This window comes from Adiantum capillus-veneris, chromosome 23, assembly GCF_014529385.1.
Source record: "Adiantum capillus-veneris isolate H3 chromosome 23, ASM1452938v2, whole genome shotgun sequence".
NCBI lineage: Eukaryota > Viridiplantae > Streptophyta > Polypodiopsida > Polypodiales > Pteridaceae > Adiantum > Adiantum capillus-veneris.
Window position 1 is genome coordinate 34,646,731 of NC_140953.1, and position 22,555 is coordinate 34,669,285.

A 22,555-nucleotide genomic window follows, 5' to 3' on the forward strand; every position below is an offset into this window, starting at 1 on the left:
AGTGAGACTTCCCCTCCGACGTCTCCGGCGAAGTGGCCACCTGTGGCCTAGCTGCATTGCACGTATCTCAAGGTCAAGGGCGAGGATGGGTTGCTAGTTGTTGGCAGCCATACCGATAGAGAAATATGCTTTTTAACTTGCAGTTAATGAGGATCAAGCTTGAAGCATATCCGATGCTACTATTGCAAGCACGCGCAGTAGACTACGTCCCAACATTGGGGCCAGCTCCCATTGCTCAAGTCTGTAGCGAAGGGCAAGTGCTGTGTGTGTGTGTGTGTGAGAGAGAGAGAGAGAGAGAGTGAGTGAGAGTGAGAGAGAGATGCCTTTTCACCTCCCATAGAGGTGGGTTCATCTCTTTTACCTTTTCACCTCTCGACTCACGTCCATCCCCGTTGATGGCCCGAGTGACCAGCCTATTCTATAGTTGGTCGTAGCTCTACGACACCTAGTATAACTGCCATTGTCATGCACATACAATAGTTTTGGAGGCAAACATAGGAATTGACAGAAGAGGTGTTGCCCATCAGCTTCTAGACTATCAAGCAAGGGAGGCTTGTTAGTCAACGAAGGACTTACGATTGCTGCATCTTGCAAGACACCCTCGCTTCACATCCGCCAAAAATAGTCCAGAGCTTCTTGGCCCTGCCCATGCTGGGCACACCCCACAATCAGTGCATTCCAAGAGCGACATCCAGGATAAGCACTTTTTGTAATTTGTGAAGTGCACCACATATGCCATACATGTCGACCAAGGCAGTGCCAAGCACGATGTTTTCTTTCAACAATCCCTGACTAGCAATATCATTGTGAATTGTTTTGCACATATCAGCATCTTGTGTAATGCCACATGCCGTCAAGGTGAAAGAGTACACGATGCATTTGGAGAGATGCCCTCTCGTTGCATCTGCTAAAAACAACCCAGAGCTTCCGACCCTAGCACTAACCTTGTTGGACATACCCTAAAATCAATGCACTCCAAGTCTCCATGAGTCGCAATCAATGGACTCCATGACACAACATTTTGGCACGACGCTTTCTTGGCATTGTTCAGTATTCATGAAACCCCCTAATGCTTAGAAAAGGGCAAGGGTGGGGGGCATGGTGATGTTGAGAACTACACAGAGGCCTCATCGCAAATGGAAATACAACGGCTTGCGGAGCAAGTGGAGGGATTTTAGAACTCGACACTGAGGACTCTATCCAAGCACACAATTGAGATGTTCTCCACATTTGCATCACTTGGCAAAGTGAGAATTCCTCATGAATTTGATAGTTCTCCACTCCATCGATAAGTACTTTACCATATTTGTTGGTTCTGCATTCTCCTTCCGCTCCCCTGAGAGAAACAACACCTTTCCACTCTCCAGAGTCACCTTAATCTTTGAGGATTTGAGAGCAAGCATGTCAATGATAAAGACATAGGAATTGGGGTACTCTTCACATCAATAGCTTTGCTAGTCGTTGCATTGTGCTCACACAGGTAATCTTGAGAAGGAGAGGGATCAGAAACAATGGTGGAGTTTCCATTGAGGACTTCGTCATCCTCTCGGCTAAGTAGCTTCTAGATGAGATGAAGAAGGGGGTAATGGTTGATCACGAACTCCATGGCTACAAACTCCATGGAGAGGTAACGAACTATTGATATTTTTTTGACTCTCCTATTTCTTGTGTCCTACGAAGTGATTGGGAACGAGCGATTGATATTTTTTTGACTCTCCTATTTCTTGTGTCCTACGAAGTCCTATGTGATGCATCGTCTATGATAAAGCTCCACCAAAGCCATGTAGAGCCACATGGAAAGCAAGCTGGAGCGCATGAGCATCAAGCCAACCCCACAAGAAGTATTGGACAAATTCTCACAATATTTCCCACATTGTGACTCACCTCAACATCTTGAGCTTCCGTGAGGGAGGCGCCGCATACCTAGCTAGGTACGATTGGGGGTAGGGGACCGTTGGCCCGGTGGGGGGGGCGGTGATCCCGTGTCCCCAATCGTACCTAGCTAGGTATGCGGTGCCTTTAGAACAGAAGCTTATGATGTTATGCATTGTATGAAAAACATTGAGAAAGACTCCGTTTTCCTAGATGAGAAAATATTTAAATCTTCTTGCGCCATAAGGGTGGGAAGTCCAAAATGTCCGGAAACTTAATTGTTGCGCTGCCCGTAACCATCAACCATAGCTTCAACCTTGAAGGACGGCGAACATAATCAGCCCAGATTGTCCATAGTATCACTTGTAGCACACCCATAATTATCCAGAACTTCACGTTCCATCAGGTACATAATGTGTGTGGAAACAGAAGCTATCACTGGACTGGAGCTGCCACCATAACAGGCCCTGTGTTGCCTCAATCCTCAAGATCAATTTTCTGATACTAGCAACAATATTGAGTCCAATATCAAGTAGTCGGCCCTCTCACGGACACCACCAACAGCCGAAGACTGCACTCCGCACCCACGAGTTCAAAGTGGCCAAACCATAGACGGTCCATTGGAAACCGTACTCATAGTCCTGAACATTTTCGTGGAAGAACGCGATGCAGCAGTTAAATTGGAAACGATAGAAAGCCTTGAAGATGTAGAGCTAGATTTGCAAGTGAGAGTATAACCGATAAAGGACTGCTTCGGCACAGAGCAAAGAAGCAGGAAGAATAAATGAAGCAAAGGAGGCAAGGCAATGCTTTCCCATCATCGCAGTGCTTTTCAAACTAACACATATCGATCTCACAACGTATGTCAGTGAGCTCGTGCCGAGCAAAGCTATGGTGACCTCAAGGGCTATGGATAAATATAGCTAGTTAGCCATCGTGTAGGTGACGGTGACTGCCTATGCCGGTCATGACACTTACTTGAAGGCGAGTAACCTCTTCACAGATATAAAGAGCTACTCATGCCTCTTTCCCAAGCATATATGCGCAGGCGTAGTACCTGAGGTGCAAGATTCGATACTCTTACACTTTCGTGTTGATCAATTAATTTTAAAGATTTAATATTTACGTAATTATCACAAATTTTGTGTGATCACAAGGTCTTATTGACACATTTACATGATTACACTTAACATGATCACAAACAATCCGATCAAGGACGATTAGGAAACCGACTAAAATCGCGCCGGGCTTTAAAGTTTTCCTTGCGGGTCCGTCGGGGAAACCCTAAAGCTCGACGGGCTCGTAGAATTATATATATACGGCTCCGATCGGATCCGTTGGACGTTATTCTTTGAGCTATCTTCAAAGAGAGAGAGAGAGAGAGAGAGAGAGAGAGAGAGAGAGAGACGACCGCCTTTGCAGGTACGTCGAGAGGAGAGAGGCCCACAGAGAGAGAGGAGGTCGTGTGGCAGCGTGCTCTATGTTGCAGTGCACGGTAGTAGCGGAGTACCTGACCACACAACCTAAATTTAGTGTTGTGTGTGTGTATACGTTGTCATATTTCATATTGCGCGGCAATCATAAAGTACCTTACCACACAATGGGAATGTTTGCGTAAGCTGTTCTATGGAACAATGCTTACCACGGGGCATCACTTCGGTGACGCGGGGAAGATGGTGTCCTTGCTGTAAGTATTGGCTTACTGTGTAGGTACTACATCGGTAACGCGGCGAATTTAGTATCCTTATGGTAGGTCAACTTCCCTTTCCCTTTCCCAAAAAACATATGGACATCAGTCGGTAGCGCGGCTATATGATGCTCCTATGCAAGCCATTATTTCTCCTTAGATTCAAGCGGCACTCATCGGTAACGCAGCTAATTGAGTGTCATTTGTTAGAAGCATCTGTTTTTGCATAAATGTGTCATTCAGATCGTTAACCCGACCGTACGAACGTCATATAATTTGTGCGTGCATGTGCAATTAATTTTTTAAATATTAAATATATGAAATACTTGGTTGGTAACGCGGCTGTGAAGAGTATTTCATAAATAAATGTTTGAATTGTTTGATTTTGTTGTTTTTTAATATTCTTATGAAATTATATACTACCTAATCATATTCAAAAGAATGCTTTATTCATCGATCATCACTATTTTAAATGCTAAATATTCATCAATCATCACAATTTGCATGTTAAATATTCATCAATCATCAGTCATTCATTGCTATTTTAAATGTTAAATATTCATCATTCATCAATTATCGCTATTTTTAATGTTAAATATTCATCATTCATCAATATTTTTATTCATCAATCATCACAATTTGCATGTTAAATATTCATTTTTTTCTTTTTAAAGGACCCCAAGCATCATTTGTATTTTTATCGCTATATTTACATAAATTCCCTGTAAAAAAGAATTTACACACAATTTGCATGTAATAAATTCTTTTGTATCTTTTTAAAGAGCGTCAATAATCATCGCCATTTTAAATACTACATTTACATTAATTCTATGTAAAAAAGTGTGTGAACACAATGTGCATGTTAAATATCAATTTCCATCTTTTTAAATAGCAAGACATTCTTTACAATATTCTAGCCCGATTTGTATACTTCCAATGTTTTAAATGAGGTAAAATAAAATTGAAAATATATACATCACGATGCACGTATCTTCCAAGAGGTTTTGAACTGTTTTAGATTTTTAACATGTTCTGTTAGATCTAGACAATTTTTATCAGGAATGACATATTTATTGTATTTTCACGAGCAAATATACCATTTAAAGTCAAAATGATTATCAACGTGAATAAATAAAATCTCGCTGAATTTTTTGAAGTTTTCACTACAAGAGGTTGTGTGCACTTGTGACGTTTTTAGCGACGAAAATACATTGGCCTTTTATACTCCCCGGCGTCGCTAAGACCGTCGCTAATAGCATTGATACAAGAACGTCGCTATGAGCATCGCTATAATCGTCGCTATAGCCGTCGCTATATAACGACGCATATAGTGACGCTTTCAGGCTACCTATAGTGACGCTTATAGTGACGTTGCAGAGCTTTATATAGCGACGCCCAAGAGTAGAAATTTTTGGTAGCACGGCATTCACCCATCAACCATATTGAATGTTTCAATAATAGAGTAAACTTAATGAATCCAAGATAAGTCCAGATTCGCCTTTGAAAAAAAGTGCAAGCTTAGGTATAAACTCAAAGTAGTCAACTACAAGACAATATGACCATTAACTCCATCATCCATAGTATTGTTTGCACAATAAAGATACAAAAATGACAAAAGTAAATTGATGAAAGTAAATCAATGACAATTATACACATCATAGGCAAAATCACTTGATTGCGTGTTAAGCTTTGTAAATATAATAGCTACAACACCATTGTCATTATTGAGAAAATATACATGGTTTATCAATAGTTACAAAAAGACGTATACACGTCATCTCATGATACATATGCTATGACAAAAGGAAACTAATGCTATCTAGCTACGACTAGACTGCCGTCGTCTAATGATCAGACGTCTCATCGCGTCCAAGCGGCGTATCTGTCGAATTTTGCACAAAAAAAAGACAGCTTTCTGTAAGTATAAACATATAATTTACAAAACAATACAACAAATAGAAAAGAGTAAACACTTACAAAATCGACCTCAAATGATGCCCACCCGCCGCTTCCCAAGTGGTGCGAGCTCCCTGCCTCTACTCGCGCTTTGGCTGCCTCCTTTTGTTGCTTCCACTTGTCAGGTTTCTCGCTCGTTGCTTGCTTCGCATTCTTCCAATCTTATTTGGCTAGTCAATCTGGTCTATTCCACCCATGCTTTATGACTTTTTGTACCTCAGAACGCTTGTGCTTGCAATATTCGTATATTCAAACCTTCATCAGATCTTCATTGAAGCGGTCATCCCGTGTTGACACGAGAAACTCGTCAATGCAACATGCTGATGACTCTCTCTTTTAATTCACTTGGTACTTCACTCTAGGTGTTTAGTATGTAGTATCTAAACACCTGAGAGCAGAAACCACGCATGCGCAAGATCACCTTCTTGCCTTCATCATCGAAGATGATGCCGCTGCTGAAGTCGACAAAGTAAGGCAAGCCCTCTCGCCTGTGATGCGTGAACCTAGGTGTCCCGAGACAGGGGTCTCTAGTGGCATGTCGGTGGAGGTATGGATGTCAGGTGTCTCCACTGGAGTCTGGGCCCCGAAGCGAGGAGTGTCATTTGGGGTGACTCCCGGAGGAGTAGGTAGTGGTGTGTAGCCAGGAACCGTCGATAGTCGCGCAAAACCTGGCGTAGATGGCGATGTCGTGGCTGGTGTGGGGCGGACAAAGAAGGGAAAGGTAAAGAGCCTCGTTGAACACGAGGCGGTGTCGAGGCATCAGTGGCGGCATCCCCACAACAATCGCTGCCGCCACCACTAGAGCGTCGGTGCCTATACGAGTATGAAGATCGTTTAGTCGACACCGAAGCTTCGGAGCGCGTTGAATGCTCCGAAACAAAGGGAGACACTGAAGGAGTAGAACGACGTGATGGTGCTCCAGAGCGATGACGATCCTAGTACTACTGCCTCTGTCGGAGTGACAAAGAAGAAAGAAACTCATCATCATCCATACCTGCATTAAACCACTTCTATGCCAATCCACAATTGTTGTACCTCTTCCAATAGTGGACAAAGATACACATCCATATTCTTCACTTTATACCACCTCGGCACAATCAATCTTAGCCACAGGTATCCCTTCTTGGTAGCCAACCACGGAGGAATGTTGTAGTTGACGATGACAATTGGCCATACACTGTAAGATGTTGATCTTTGACCAAATGGATTTACGTCATCCATAGCCATGCCTAGGTGAAAATTTCAAGCTTCCTTGGCAAAATCCGGCCATGTTTCATCTATATGTTTCCAGGCTGCACAATCTGCAAGAATCCGTAGCACACCATCCGAAGATTTATTCTCCTCATGCCATGATGCTAGGGTGGCCATACATGGACTTACATTTGAAGAAATGCTTGATGCGAGGAAGCAGAGGAAAATGTCGCAAAAACTTTTGTGGAATTTTTGTTCCGTGGAGATCTACTCAATATCTCTCGAAATAACATCTTAGACACTTCTCCATGTCTATGTATTCCCCTCAGAAAAGAATCCAGTCGTTAGGACAAGCGTGAATCGAATTGTAATCCATCCCCAAGTTTTGCAAGATCTTTCTTGCTTCCTCTTTGGAATCTAACATCACATTATCAGCTAGGAGTATGTGCTCTTTGAGCAATCTACACAACGAAAAAAATATGGTACACTTGTGTAAGTAATCTATCAGATCGTTATACATCTAGAGTTTTTTATTAAAGTAAAAACATTGTAATAGATCACCTCAAAAGCATTGTGACACTAGTGTCACTCCATCCAAACTTTGTCTGCATGTTGAGAAGAACCAGGAGCACCTTCAATCTAGACACACGTGCTCCATCATGCAATGGCGTATCGGCTTCACTTTTCATATCATCATAGATAAGCCTTTCTGAATCCATGATCATCTCGATCATTTCATCGATCTCGGGCTCAAAAATTACCTCATTGGGAATGTGGTCTACATGATTATCCTCCGAGCTGTCTGAGGCTACATCTTGTGGCTTCACGTATACTGCTCGACCAAAGCGCCTGCGAATACGTCTATTGGGTTGCAAGATTGTTGCATGTTGGCTAGCGTCAGAGTCCGATGAGTTATAATTGGCAACACCTTGATCTATAATAGGTGGATCGAACTCACCAAATTTGCGAACGTGCTGCAAAGAAGCACATCTTGTCTGTCGCACAGCATGCTTGCATTGATTACAAGTACATAAGATCCTTGTTGAGAGATAGGTGTTTCGGTTGGACAGCCCCACATCCTCGTCACTACTCAAAATGAAGGTAAAAACCTTATAACCTGGACATAAATTTAATCTTCTATTGGAATCCTCCGTCTTCTCTCTCTCTCTCTCTCTCTCTCTCTCTCTCTCTCTCTCTCTCTCTCTCTCTCTCTCTCTCTCTCTCTCTCTCTCTCTCTCTCTTTGTTCACACTGTAAACTACCTCACATTCTCTAGTCATGTCCAATTCCTACACACCTCGGTCTAGAGGTGCATGGAGATCAGAACCACCGGGTTATAATCTCTTCTTTATTGGTCAATGCCAATATTTGTGGATACAAGAAATTTACACACCATTTCTACATGATAGTGCATGTAGTGGACAAAACCCCTTTGCCTGTTCTCTAGCTGTAGCAATTCACAACATCTTTACATCTCTTCACAACAGATCTTTGTTTGAGGGATTACTTAGCACATTACATGTTGGCCTCCAATCTGAGTATCATGCCGTTGAAAGCTTTTCAACTTAAGGTCACATCCATAGAGAGGAAGAGAGGGATCACCATTCGTCTAACTCTAATTTTTTTACTATAATCCCGAAGGTAGATTCTAATATAAAAACTCAAGCCAAAATATAATCTTAAATCTAACCTAATTAAACATGTGGTGATTTGCGGCTAATTGAATATGGTTAGTGTGTGAGTTAATAGGTGTTAGATTCTAATGGGAATATACATATTGTTATGTAACTAGTGTTTGCTCTTTGGGCAAAGCGCACCTTCATTGACATGCATTAAAATATAACCTAAATCTAATCTAATCTTAAATCGAACATAAATCTAGATCTAATTTAATCTTAAACTCAAAATAAACCTAAATCTAATCTAATCTTAAATCTAACATAAACCTAAACATAATCTAACTTAAATCTAAATTTAATCTAGTTAATCTTAAATCTTTTCTTAATCTTAAATCTAAATCTAATCTAATATTAAACTCAACATAAACATAAATTTAATCCAATCTTAAATCCTAAACCTAAATGTAATCTAACTTAAATCTAACATAGCTAGCTAATCTTTAATACTGCCCTAATTTTAAATCTAACATAATCTTAATCTAACGTAAATCTAAATCTAACCTAATCTTAAACTCAACATAAACATCATTCTAAATGTAATCTAACTTAACCTAATTTAAATCTTAATCTAATCTCTCTCTCTTTGTTTTCTCCCCTTACCTCTCTTATTTGTCTTCTCCCCCTTCCTCTCTCTCTTTCTTCCTCTTTCTCTTTCTCTTTGTTTTCTCCTTCCTCTCTCTCTCTCTCTCTCTCTCTCTCTCTCTCTCTCTCTCTCTAGCCTCAATCGAAGAGCACGAAGCCATCTACGCATTGATGTAAAGACAAAAAAAATTTGAGAAATGGAAGGCTTTGCTATAACAGCATCTCAGAACTGAAAAAACTGTCAAAACTTTGCATTTAAGTTGTCGACTTGAAGGCAATGGACAAAACTCGCAAGGATGGAAAATCCACACTCGCCATGGAGAATGATGCAAAATCTCCAAGTAATTTGGATGCTAATCCAACCACATCATCTACAACAACGAAAGCAATGATCTTGGCTTACTTGATGTCATTACAAGAAACCGTCAACACGCAAGGTGAAGAGTTGCGCGCACTTGCAATGGAGAATGGTACTTTAAGAGTTGTTGTTGTGGAGAATGAGCACCTCAAGAAGGTTCTTGAAATGAAAACAAAACACCTGGTGCATCTTGAGAATGAAGTTCAAGAATGTAAGCGCTCTCTTGTGGACATGAATGTATTGAAAGAGCGCATGAGCAAAGTTGAGAGTAATCATGTATTGAAAGAGGAAATGATAGATACAATACGACATGATGTATGTGAGATGAGAAATGCATCCAAATCATGGGCTGATATATGTAAGGATAATGCGGTTTCTACATCTCCTATCATGCAATCCATAGTCCAAGCAAAGAATGTAGAGAATGTGGACACTCAAAAATTGCAAGAACGGCAAAAACACTCAAAGAACATCGTCATTCGTGGAATCAAGGAGGAAAGCATGGAAACACCCCAATCTTTTGCGATTGCTATTGAAGCGTTTTTTGCCATACACTTTTCCATGTCTGGAATCATGGCTTATGGTGCACATCAAGTTGGAAAACAAGGAATCCCTCACTTAGGAGAAAGACCTATTGTATGTACCATGGCTGATGAGGTAAAGAGAAAGATCATCCTTGATAATAGTTGGATCTACCTCAAAGGAACGGGTTGTAATGTATATGAGGATCGCACTCTTATGCAACAAAATGTACATCGCAAAGCATATGAGGAAAGAACCATGAAGGTCAAGGTGTCATCTCAAGATGAAAAGTCACTTGAGGAGGATGCAAGTCCACCCAACAAATAGGGACACATGATCTATGAGACCAACTCACGCTTGCGAATAAGCTTTTGGAATTGTAACGGCTATCCATGGAATGCAGGAATTGGCATTGATGAGCTTACCAATGACTCCGATGTGATACTTCTTGTTGAAACATGGGAGCATGATGCACAACAAATTCTTGGATTTGACAAATATGATGTGCATTCTTTGATGTGGACCAAAAATGCAAAGCAACGTAAAGGCCAAGGAGGTGTAGCATGTATGATAAAAAAAAGTTTAAGTTGGTAGCCACTTTGTAGGAAGTCCTGTACACCCACAAACATTTGTCAAGGTTATCCTCCCACTCTTCAACTTTCTTGTAAATGTACTTGGTAAGCATCCTAACTATCTGTCCATTGGCACTTTCAACCAGACCATTGCATTGTGGATGGAATGGAGATGAAAACCTGTGTTGAATGGGCCTAGTTTTTCCACTAGTACACGCACCAACTTACTTCTAAATCCTTTTCCTCAATAAAAAATGAGCACCCAAGGCACTCCAAATCGATAACATATGAAATCAAAAACAAATCGAGCAAATGTATGAGTGTTTACCTCTTTCACCGCTTTAGCCTCAACCCACCTAGTGAGATAATCTATGGCCACTGTCAATGTACTTCTTACCATTGACTGAGTTGCGCAACGGACCAATAGCATCCAAACCCCACTTTTCCAAGGCATCATGTGCTATGATAGCCCCTTGCAGCTTGGCTACGAGTTATCTTTCACCCATTATTTGGCATTAATGGCATGTTTTGCACCAATAGTGCATATCTTGCACAACAAAAGGCCACCAGAAACCACCTCTCAAAATACAAAATAGTGCATGATCCTTGCCTTGATGTCCACTCTCCTCATGACATTGTTCAAACACCATGCCAATATCTTCTTTGTAGAGTACTCTCCGCAGCACTCCATCTTGACCATACGTCATCAGATCTTCTCCCACCAAAGTGAACTTTTGAGATTTCTGAACAATCCTTCTCTTTTTCAACTTTGATAGCCCCTCTGAGGATTGACGTGTGCTCAAGAAATCATCAATTTCCTTTAGAGTCTCCCTACCTGCATACATAGTTGGTGCCACATATAAACCTGATACTTGTATATGCATACAACTACTGGCCAATTGCCGTAGCCTCTTGATTCTTCTCCTTTCTAATATGTTTGAACTACACCCCTTCAAAAAAATTTAAGAGTTTCTTTAAAGGAAAACACCAATTCTTGAGAGAGTCCCTCTTTACCTACCATTGGCCCAAAAGCTGCTTGATAACCAACATAGCATCACATCTTACTATTAACCCCTGATATGTCAAACTCTATGCACTACTTCAAACCCAAATTTAAAGTAAGATACTTTGCCTCATTGTTGGTATGAACATCCTCCAAGTTGTAAGCTTTTGAAAATATTATTGTGCCGTGTGGATCTTGTATCACAACACCTCCACCTGCTTTTTGTGTTACCCTCATGTAAGCACCATCAAACCACATAGCAAAGGCCCCTACCAAGTCTAGCTCTTTAGTCTCATCTCACACCGCCCTTGGATAAACTGGTAACTTGACCCCTTTGTTGACCAGGATATCTTCCAGATGAGACCGACTAGTATGGTCAACCTTGAACTTGAATTCAAACTTATGGAGCTCTATCACCCACTTCATAATATACTTCTCTGGCTTCAAGTGTAGCACCACCTCAAGAAAAAGATTATTAGTTGTCAATACATAAAACTTACAAATGATCAGATACACTTTGAACTTCTTGCAGGCAAAGACTAAATCCATCACCCATTGCTATGCTTCCCTATATGTTGCTTCTCCCCGACTTATTACCCTGCTCTTGAAGTAGACAGACTTGTAGCTTCTTCCCACCTTTTGTAAAAATATTTCTCCAATGGCCACCGTACCTACTGTCATGGCAATATAGAAGTCATCCTCTTTATTGGGAGGGCATACTATAGGTAGCTGAGATAGAATGCCCTTGACTTTTTCAAACACTTCTTGAGCTTAATCATCCCATTGAAATCCACGTACCTGTTGAGCCCTCTTTTGAAGAGGATACACATATTGGGACAACATTCAAAAGAACCGTGACAGATATTTTAACTTATGCACAAATGATGCCAGCCATGTTGCACTGGTGAGAGGATCCATCAGAACCAAGGCCTTCACTTTATCTGGATCCACTTTTATACCATTTTGTGAGACCACATGGCCCAAAATCGGTTGTGCCAATTTACACTTCTTTAGATTCAACTACCCTCCTTCCTTATCTAGCCTCCATCTAGCCTTTGAAAACACAGCTTGAATTTGGATAGGTGTTCCATTCTGGAACTATAACAAGCAGTATCATCAATGAAAACTCTAATGAACTTACCCAAGTATGGCCCAAACACTTTGTTCATCTAGTCTTGAAATGTTTCATATGCATTCACCAGCCCAAAGCGATAAGCAAAGCACCCCCATGGAGAGATGTTTGTAGTTTTCAATTGATCCTCCATGATCCTCCAAAGCAATACCAATCTAGAAAAATCCATCCTGTTGGAATTAGGGTTGCAGGAAAACACACATAGCTTGGAGAAAACAAAGGAAGCTCAAGGCACACAATAGAGAGTGTATTACTTATTGTGCAATAGAAAGATAGACAGCCCTAGAATGAATGGGCATATATGCAATGCATGGGGGAAAAAACCTCCTAGTGAGGGAAAAATTTCCCCGGCGGGAGTGTGTTCACACACATCACTACCACATGTATATGGTAACAAATCCCCCTTGGAGTGATGCGGTGAACAAGAACTGGCACATAAGTAAAGGGAAGTGCCATGCCCTGAGGACATGATCAATCCACAAAGGGAAGTAAGACCAAAGCTTTGTGGAAAGCTTTGAACTTCTCACAAGACAATGCCTTTATGAAAAGATCTGCAAGGTTTTCGTGTAACGGCACATAAGCCAAGCTAATCTCTCCTGCTGAGAGCCTCTCCCTAACATAGTGGTAATGCACCTCAGTGTGCTTTGCGTGAGCATGAAAAACTGGGTTTCTTGCAACTACCAATGCACTCTAACTGTCAGTGTAGATAGTTTTGGTAGTGTCCTATCCAACACCCAAATCAGCCATAAGGAATCTAAGCCATACCACTCAACCATAGTTGTGAAGACTGCCATGTACTCAGCCTCACAACTCGAAGTGGCCACAATAGGTTTCTTCTTGCTCAACCATGAGATACATGAACTGCCAAGCATGAAACAAAAACCACTTGTGGACACTTGCATGTCAAAACAACCAGCCCATTATGAGTCTGAAAAAGCATGTAAGTCTGGCAGCAATGATCCCCCCTTGGGATAAAACAAGCCTAGATGTAAAGTGCCACTCAAGTAGCAAAAAATCCTCTTGAGAGCCTGCCAATGCTTAGACCCTGGGTTATGCATAAATGTGCTGATCTCTGAGACTGCAAACTGAATATCCGGCCTTGTGGTGATATCAACAAGATCACCAACATCATGTAGACTCAACTTCAAACATGTTTCCATGGGAGTGGCAATAGGTTTCCAATCCTCAAGTCCAAACTTACATAGCAATGTCTCTATGTAGCTTTTTTGACACAAGGAAATACCACCATCACACTGCATAAAATGTATGCCCAAGTAATGATGCAACAACCCCAAATTTTTATTCTTGAAAGTAGCATTCAAATCAGCCTTAAATTCAGCAATATGTGCCTCATTGGGACTAGTGATCAACAAATCATCCACATAAAGAACAACAATGAGAAGTACATAACCCTCACGCTTGACATACAACGTGCTTTCTGTTGGACTGTTACAAAAGCCTCGTTTGACCAAATGAGTGTCAGCCTTCTCATACCAAGCACGAGGAGATTGCTTCAACCCATACAAAGCTTTGTTACATTTACACACCTTATCCTCTTGTCCTTTCTTGAAAAAACCACGAGACTGTGTTACATAAACTTTCTCAAATATGTCACCATTCAAGAAAGTAGTAACAATGTCTGATTGATGTACATCCCAACCAAAATGAGTTGGCAATGCACATAAAACATGCACAGTAGTCATACAACAACTGGGAGTAAAAGTCTCTTTATAGTCTATGCCTTTTTTTCTGTGCATAACCCTTTGCAACAAGTCAAGCCTTATAGCGATTAATCTCACCATCTGGCTTGCATTTCAACTTGTAAACCCACTTTGTACCAATGGCCTTTTTGCCAGGAGGAAAATCACATAAAGTCCATGTGTCATTTTCTAAAAGTGCAGCATATTTTGATTGCATGGAAGCCATCCAATTTTTTTAATTATGTGCTTCATCGAAAGATAGAGGTTCATCAACATCATGTAAGCTAGACACAGCCAAATCATAACAATCTAATGCATAAGATGCATGGCGAGAGCGTGAACGAGTATGACTAGACAAAGGTGCATCCAGTTTACAGTCACACAATGTATGCACCAGCCATTTTGGCATACCTCTAGCCTGCTCATTTTCAGCCCTTTCCTCATCAATTACATCATGTACATCTATATTAGTAATAGGGTGATCTGTAACATTTTCAAAAAGCTCCATAGACTGTACATTTGCCTCATTGGAATTTAGATTCAAACTTCCACCACTAAAAAGAGGCAACAAAGTGTCATAAATGTCTTGTGAGCTAACATTACTGTCTCTAGTACATGAGAGCAAGGGATGAACAGAGTCTTCCACAAACACAACATCCCGTGAAACCAAAATACGCTTTGTTTGTGTATGATACAACCTGTAACCTTTGCTTTTAGCACTATAACCAACAAAAATACATTTGAAAGCCTTATCATCTAATCTTTTTCGATGTGTTTGTGTCACCAAAGCATATGCCAAACATCCAAAATATGCATGTGCTCAATAGAAGGCTTTCTATTATGCCATGCTTCATATGGAGTAATAGTCTGCAAAGTTTTTGTAGGACACATGTTTAGTACATAAGTGGCACACATGATAGCCTCAAGCTAAATGAATGCGGCAAAGCTTGACTTTTGACCATACATCGTGCCATTTTCATAAGTGACCTATTTTTCCTCTCAGCAATACCATTTTGTTGAGGCATATAAGGCACTGTGCATTGGTGTTTAATCCCACGACTAGCTAGGAATGCATTAAATTCATGAGAAGTATACTCCCCCCCTCGATCGGAATGGAGTGTGTCCATAGTATTTCAAGACATTTTCAGCCATAGCCAGAAATTGTTTGAAGCACATAAAATATTTGGACTTCTCTTTAAGTGGAAATACCCATGCATGCCTGGAGTAATCATCAATGAAAATCACGAAGTAAAGGTAATTGCCCAAGGACAGAGTTTACATGGGCCCACAAACATCACTATGCACAAGCTGCAACTTGCATGTGGCCCTAACTGAACCATCCTTGGAAACTTCAAATGCTAAATCTACCCAAAATACAACTTTCACAAACATGTTTGACAGATGCTTCAAGAGGCGGCAAAGAAGCAACCATATCACATTTTTGCAAACGCAGCAAACTAGAAAAATTCAGATGACCAAAACGTGCATGCCAAAGTTTTGCATCTGGAATAGCCTTTGAATCCACAACTACATTTGCAAAATTCTACCCACACTTTTCATACAAAGTGAGCTTATACAGCCCACGACATAAAATGCCACATGCAATAATTTCATCACTGAAACTAAGATCATGTACTGTACATCTGTCATCCACAAATTTGACTACAAGACCAAGTCTAGCAAGTGCAGATATAGAGAAAAGATTCTTCTTGATCCAAGGTACATAAAGTGCATCAACAAGTGTGAAAGAACTCCCATTTGCAACAGTAAGCGCCAACTCCTTGAACCGGATAAGAGGCATTGTTGGCACAAGTAACTAAATTCCCATGAGGGATAGTCAAGAGAGGTGAACAAATCACAATGTGAGGTAGTGTGTCTTGGAGCACCACTGTCAAAATACCACACATGTGAATCTGCAGCAACTGACATGCATGCATCATCGACAGTAGGATTATAGATACACTCTGCATTAAAAGCCCATTCTGCATCAACATCAGCATCACAGTCTCCTTTCACAGAAGACTCAGTAATAGCTGCGTACTGGAACCAACATTTACAGTGGAACCACCCGCTTTCTTCTTAGCCTCTTTGGCCTTCAACTTAGGACACTAGTTGATCAAGTGATCATTAGATTTACAATAATGGCAACGCATCTTCTTTTTTCCCTTATCACCAAAATTTCCAGACAAATTGCTACCAGCAGAAGCATTAGTAACAGGTGTTTTTTGACTCACAGAAGAACCATAAGAAGTGGCTGCATGGATGTTTCCACCCTTTCTTTGAGAAACAATAAAAGCCTATTCAACAGCACAAAGTCTAGTCCTATTTTTTCGGAGAAGTGACTCTTGCATTAGCAATGTGCATGATGCATCCAACTTGACAACTTCAGGATTTCCTTGGGTCATAAGTCTCCAAGTAAAAGTCTAGTAAGATTCTGGCAAGGCATCAAGAATAGTCTGCACTAGGGAACTGTCTGAAATGACTTCACCTGCAAAAACAAGTTGCACATTGATATCCTTGACACTAGCAAGGAAAGTGTCCATATCATCTTCCTCATGCATAATCTTTGACTCTAGCTCTTTACACAGCAATGCAATTTTTGCCTCCTTGCGGCTTGCATAAAGACCAGCCTGAACATCCCAAGCTTGTTTTATAGATTTCGTTGAACAAATGTGAGGAGTAATGGTGTGCTTCACAGACAATGCAATCAACGCATGGGCTTGTGCATCCTTTACATCCCAACGAGCTTGTTCTGTCGTAGGCAAAACAACTCTAGCAACAGAAATCCTTGCAGCAAGACCTGCAACATCCTCAATGTCGCCTACATCCTCAAATCCAAGACATACATCAATTCCCTGCACAATATTCCAGACGCCCTTTTACACAAGAACATGTTGCATCATGTAAGCCCACATAGGGTAATTGTCCCCATCCAATCTGTCCTCAACAGCAAACATCTTGAACACATATGCGTTGTTGTCAGCCATGGTAAATGATGTGAAAAATTCTCGAAAAGAGGAGAAACAAAGCGGCAACAACACCTGCTATATAGCACAAACCATAGAAGACTGTAAGGACCTGATATGCAAAAAATGGCACTGACAAAAATTCTGCACAAAATGACAAAATTTCCAATGTAGTACTGGCTGTAGTGGAAACAGAGGCCAAAATGAGCCGGAATCAAAAATTTGAGCAGACTAAGTAAGCTCTATGATCTCTCCCAAAAACAAATTTGAACTACGAACGCTCGCCAAAGCTCACTAAAATCAAAGAAAGTGAGCAAGCGTGTGCTGGAGCTGCTGGCGATTAAACCCGGGAGGATGCAACCTACTCTAATACCAATTGTTGGAATTAGGGCTGCAAGAAAACACACACAGCTTGGAGAAGACGAAGGAAGCTCAAGGCACACAATAGAGGGTGTATTACTTAGTGTGAAATAGAAACATAGATAGCCCTAGAATGAATGGGCGTATATACAATGCACGAGGAAAAAAACTTCCTAGTGATGGAAAAATGCCCCGGCGGTCCTAAGTGTGTTCACACACATCACTACCACATGTATATGGTAACACATCCATAATATGATAGCGCTCATGTCCTACAAGCTGGTTCAAAGTTTTGTCATGAAATGGAAAGGGGTAGTGGTTCAGCTTGGTAGCAGCATTCAAGGGTTTATAGTCTACACATACCCCCCATTTCTGATTCCTCTTTGGCATAATAAAAATTGGTGAAACCCACACAAATTCTTTTACTCGATAGATAATACCTACCTCAAGCAACTTGTTGACCTCTTGCCATAGAGCCTCCTTCTAAATATCTCCCAACCTTCGCAAATTCTGTTTTTTTTGGCATGTATCCGCCGTTGAGTATAATTCGATGCTCCACTTCTTTAGCTCCTCTCAAATATTTATACTCAGATGCGAAAAAATTGGGATAGGATGCACATAGTTCCACATAACCTTCCTTCTTCTGCTTGGTTAGATCTTTAAACAACATATCTTCCACCTCTTTAAACTTTAGACTACGATCTCGAGCTTGCATACCTTTGCTCAAACTCACGGGGTCTATGGGGACACCCACACAAATTTGCATTTAGCTTCAAAAAATCTTCATCACTCTCTTCTTCTTTGACACTGGTGGACCCTTCATCTTAAGTTGACTCAATTTCATACTTGTAGCTGGTATTGGAATCTCTTTCTTATCACCCTGTATCTCCGGATGAAAGTGGCTCTCCCTGGTCTTCAGGTCAAGCACGATCTCTCCCCCCTCTCGATTTGGCAAGGTAAAAACCTCCTTCTTCCAATCTTGTTTGGCCCGAATAGCCAACAACCACGGCCTCCCCAATATAACTAGGTAAGCATTTTCACATGCTTTCATAACAAAGAAATCAATAAGACATTCAATCCCCATGACTTTTACCTTCACGTCCTGAGCTACTCCCAAACATCGGGCTTGGGCATGGTTGGCCATCTTCATTTGTGCATTGGACTTGACTACAACTTTAATACCGATATCCTTGGGCACCACCATCACTATACGCTTGCATGTGCTTCTTCTTCTCAAGAAAATCCTCCACCATTGGAAGCACATCTGTTGGACTCCCCACCCTTAAGGCTAGATTCTGTGGAGCATGCACATCACCTCTTACTCGGGGAAGCCTTGCACTAACACTAGTTGACCATTGTCTCCTCAGCTTGGGGTTTAATGCAAGAAACTGCCCAAAAGTTATATAAGATTTCTGATTTTTAGCATCCCTTACTAGGTCATACTTGGGATTACCGCGCCCCAACTGAAAGTCCATTTGTGTAATTTTCCACCTCCATCTTCTTTTTCTTGACTCCAGATGCTCTTGGCTTTTGTTCAACTTCTCTTTACCTTTCCTACCCTTGGTTTCTCATTTCACCTCAGTCTCTCTTTCACCTCTTCCTCTTTTGTTGGCCATAATATTGACCTCCTACTTGTCATGCCATTAATGTTAAGCCTTTGCACCTGATCCTTACCTGGTGGAGCATGCGGTGCTTGATTTTAAAATACTTGCTACTCCACTTGCCATTGAATTGTGCTTGCCCCTTTCCTTAGCCAAACAGAGGGTACATGCCGCCTCTTTCTCTCGGTGGATGAGGGCAATCAGGAGCATAATGGCCCTCTTCTCCTCAAGTATAGCACCTACCTCTTCCTTCCCTCGATTGACCTCTATCCATAACACTTAATCATAATTCTTGCATTTGCTCAATTAAATCTTGAACATCACGTACCCATTGTTGAGGAGTTGTTGATACACCTCAATTTGCTTGGTTCTCCACTTGAACTTCTTCTCTCGGACTTGGAGTAGGATTGGGAACCATCATCTCGTATCTTAGTGCACCTTGCTTGATCTTCTTTTTTATTTTTTGGCTCTTTTCTCATGCAATAGCAACACCCCGTTGTAAATTTTTGGACCCTAAAAAACCACCTTCTCTCGAACTTTGGGATGCAAACATGCCATAATTTTTTCCAATTTAAAGTACTCACCGCCATTAGCCATGCATGGCTACTGCAAAATCCCTCCAACATCCTTCAAAACAATTGAGGAAAACATTGAACTCCTCGTTCACGAATTCTTCAACCTTGTATCCAAGAGGTGCCCTCTATCCAAATCGATAGGCGACATCTCTTTACGTAAGTCGTGCAGAAATGACCATGTAACTCTGGTCACATAAGCCTTGGTTCCTCCTCCAAAGCATAGAACCATGTATTTTCTCTTCCCTGCATCAACAATAGAATGGCATATGCAACGATAGCATATAAAGCTCAAAGTCGGCTATCCACTCTTCTGGATCTTCTTTCTCGGCGGTGAAAAATGGTCCATAACCTCATGCTGCCATCTCTTCTCAATGGAAAAACCTTCTTTGAGCAAAACTGACGAGCAATCAAATTCTCCTGAGTAGGGGCACCAAAAGATGGAGAGGGGGAATGGGGAACACACCCAACACACAATCTACTATCTCCCTATAGCTGAGGGTATCCACAACACCCCTAACCTCTCAGACAATACCTTCAAATCAACCAATTTGCACTAATGGAACAAACCTTGCACACAATCGGCAAAACCACCGCAACTCAACACCCCGCTTGCAAATCACACCACCCTCCAATTTTGCATCACTCAAGAGTCTGCTTGCAGACACCTTTGTAGGTGCCAACACACACACAAACACACACACACAAATCAAGAAGAAAAGGAAGGGAAGGGGATCAATGACACCAAGAAAATGGGGAAACCTCTTGGTATTTCTTAGCAGAGAGATAATACAACCATCATAACGCTCATAATGATGAGCTTCAACACAAAACAACTCCACTATGCAAAAAAGCCCTGAAAATGGACTATCTTTGGTTATTTATAAGAGAACTCACCCTTATCTGGTAAAGTGGGGAACACCGAACACTTGTCCACTTCCTAATTAGAATGCTTGCATGGTGATGTTTTTCCTTTTTTTGAGCTGCTCTACTAGCTTTACTTGAGAGGGGAGTGCACTAACAATGTTGCTAATGCCCCTTGCACTTTCATTTATTTTTTTTCTACTTAACTTTTCTCTCTCTCTTTCTCCCACGTTTTTCCGGACCAGGTTTGGACCACCCTCTAATGATCGCTTTAACTGGCCCTTGCCCAGCTTTAATTGGTCTTTGACTACCCCTTGATGGGCCCTGGAATCACCCTCCAACTCTCTCTTTCACCACTTGGACCCAATTCCCCTCACCTCACCACTAGCGAGGTTGTTGGGGGTGGGGGGGGGGGGGGGGGGGGGGGGGGGGGGGGGGGGTGGGGGGCTTCATTTCTCCCCCTCAAAAACTTCGGGGCCCTTGATGGGCGTGGGAACCTTACCCTTATGGGTGCTTTGCCAATCATGAGCTTTGCGCGCTACCGCTCGACACTGTCAACCACCAACTGTCGCCTCTCAAAGCCGTCGAAGGGCGTCAAACGCCACCAAACACGGCCAACCATGATGCCTCAGGAGTGCCAAGGGTGCATGCCATAGCCGACGCCATGGAGATCTCTCTCTCTTCATTTGCACACCCACTAATGATCAAGTTCCAGCTTATATACCCAAATATTTCATCTTATATACCCCCGCATATGGGTTTTTCACCTACCACATGGCGGTTAGGGAGGGCCTCAGCCTTTCAAGGCCCAAAAAAACCCACAAAATCTCTAAAAACTTCTTTTTTTCTCCCCTAACGTCTTTGCCATGCCATTTACTTCTCACCGATATGATGCTCAAGCTACCAAGACCCCTTGAAAGCCTACATGCTGAGCTTCCACTCCATGCAAGTCCCCCCACTTTTGGGCTCCATCTAGCCTGCCATCCCATGCCACCAAAAATAGAAAAAAAATATGGTACCTGCACTCTAGCAACAACCCCCCAACCTTGACTCGTCATATCTTGTTGATCGAGCATCCAATTGACAAGCCATCAGTTTGTGTCAACTTCACACAATGCATTCTACATGCCAGAATCTCACCAAGCTCGAAAAATCTCTAGATGGCAGACCTTTCAATGTGGTCAAGTGGGCACAAACCGGACCCTCGGAAAACCTTCCTTTGGCCATAAATTTCCCTCCAGAGACCTGATTGGCGATCCAAGAAGACAAGCATGCTCCATAGCTCAAGCTCTCCACGTGTATCCACTAATTCCAGCTCTGGCAACCTGTCCCCACGTGCCCTATCTATCTTGGATTTGCAAACCGTTCCATCTTTGGAATTCAACATCTTTCACACCAAGGCTCCGTTTGAGGACCCGTTTGGAACGGCTCTCACAGCTTCTTGAACACCACATTCTAGGGCACAAACATAGCATTTTTGGTAACTTTATCTATCATCCTAATTGGACCATTTTGGAGCCTTTTTGGCCTAAAAATCCGTAGCATGCATACATTCCCACTAGCACCTGCTTGCCCAGGTTATTTTCACTTGCTTTAGCACCTTTTTCTAGCATCTACTAGCACCCACAGCTTGGCATAGAGCACTTCCCTCCAAAGACCAACTTCAGTTCCACCAACGATTTGCAAAACGCATGAAGTTAATTAAAGGTAATTAGAACCTAATACTAAAAGTTGACTAAAAGCATTCTAATGTACATTTGCAACACCTATGATAGGTCACAATTTTAAAAAACAACATAATTTATTAATTTCTAAATTAATTTGCATAAAAATAACAAAACTAATTATAAAAATGACATAAATTAAAATAACTTTTTTTTTAAATTACAAAATGTCATTATCTTTCTTTGTTGGTAATGATGATTTTTAATTAATAAAA

At 41.5% G+C, this 22,555-nt stretch overlaps 1 pseudogene; it reads right to left on the reverse strand.

The window, feature by feature from the left end:
• Positions 1-1,731: 1,731 nt before the first annotated feature.
• LOC147427624 (uncharacterized) lies at positions 1,732-18,663 on the reverse strand (annotated as a pseudogene).
• Between the last annotated feature and the right edge of the window lie 3,892 nt (positions 18,664-22,555).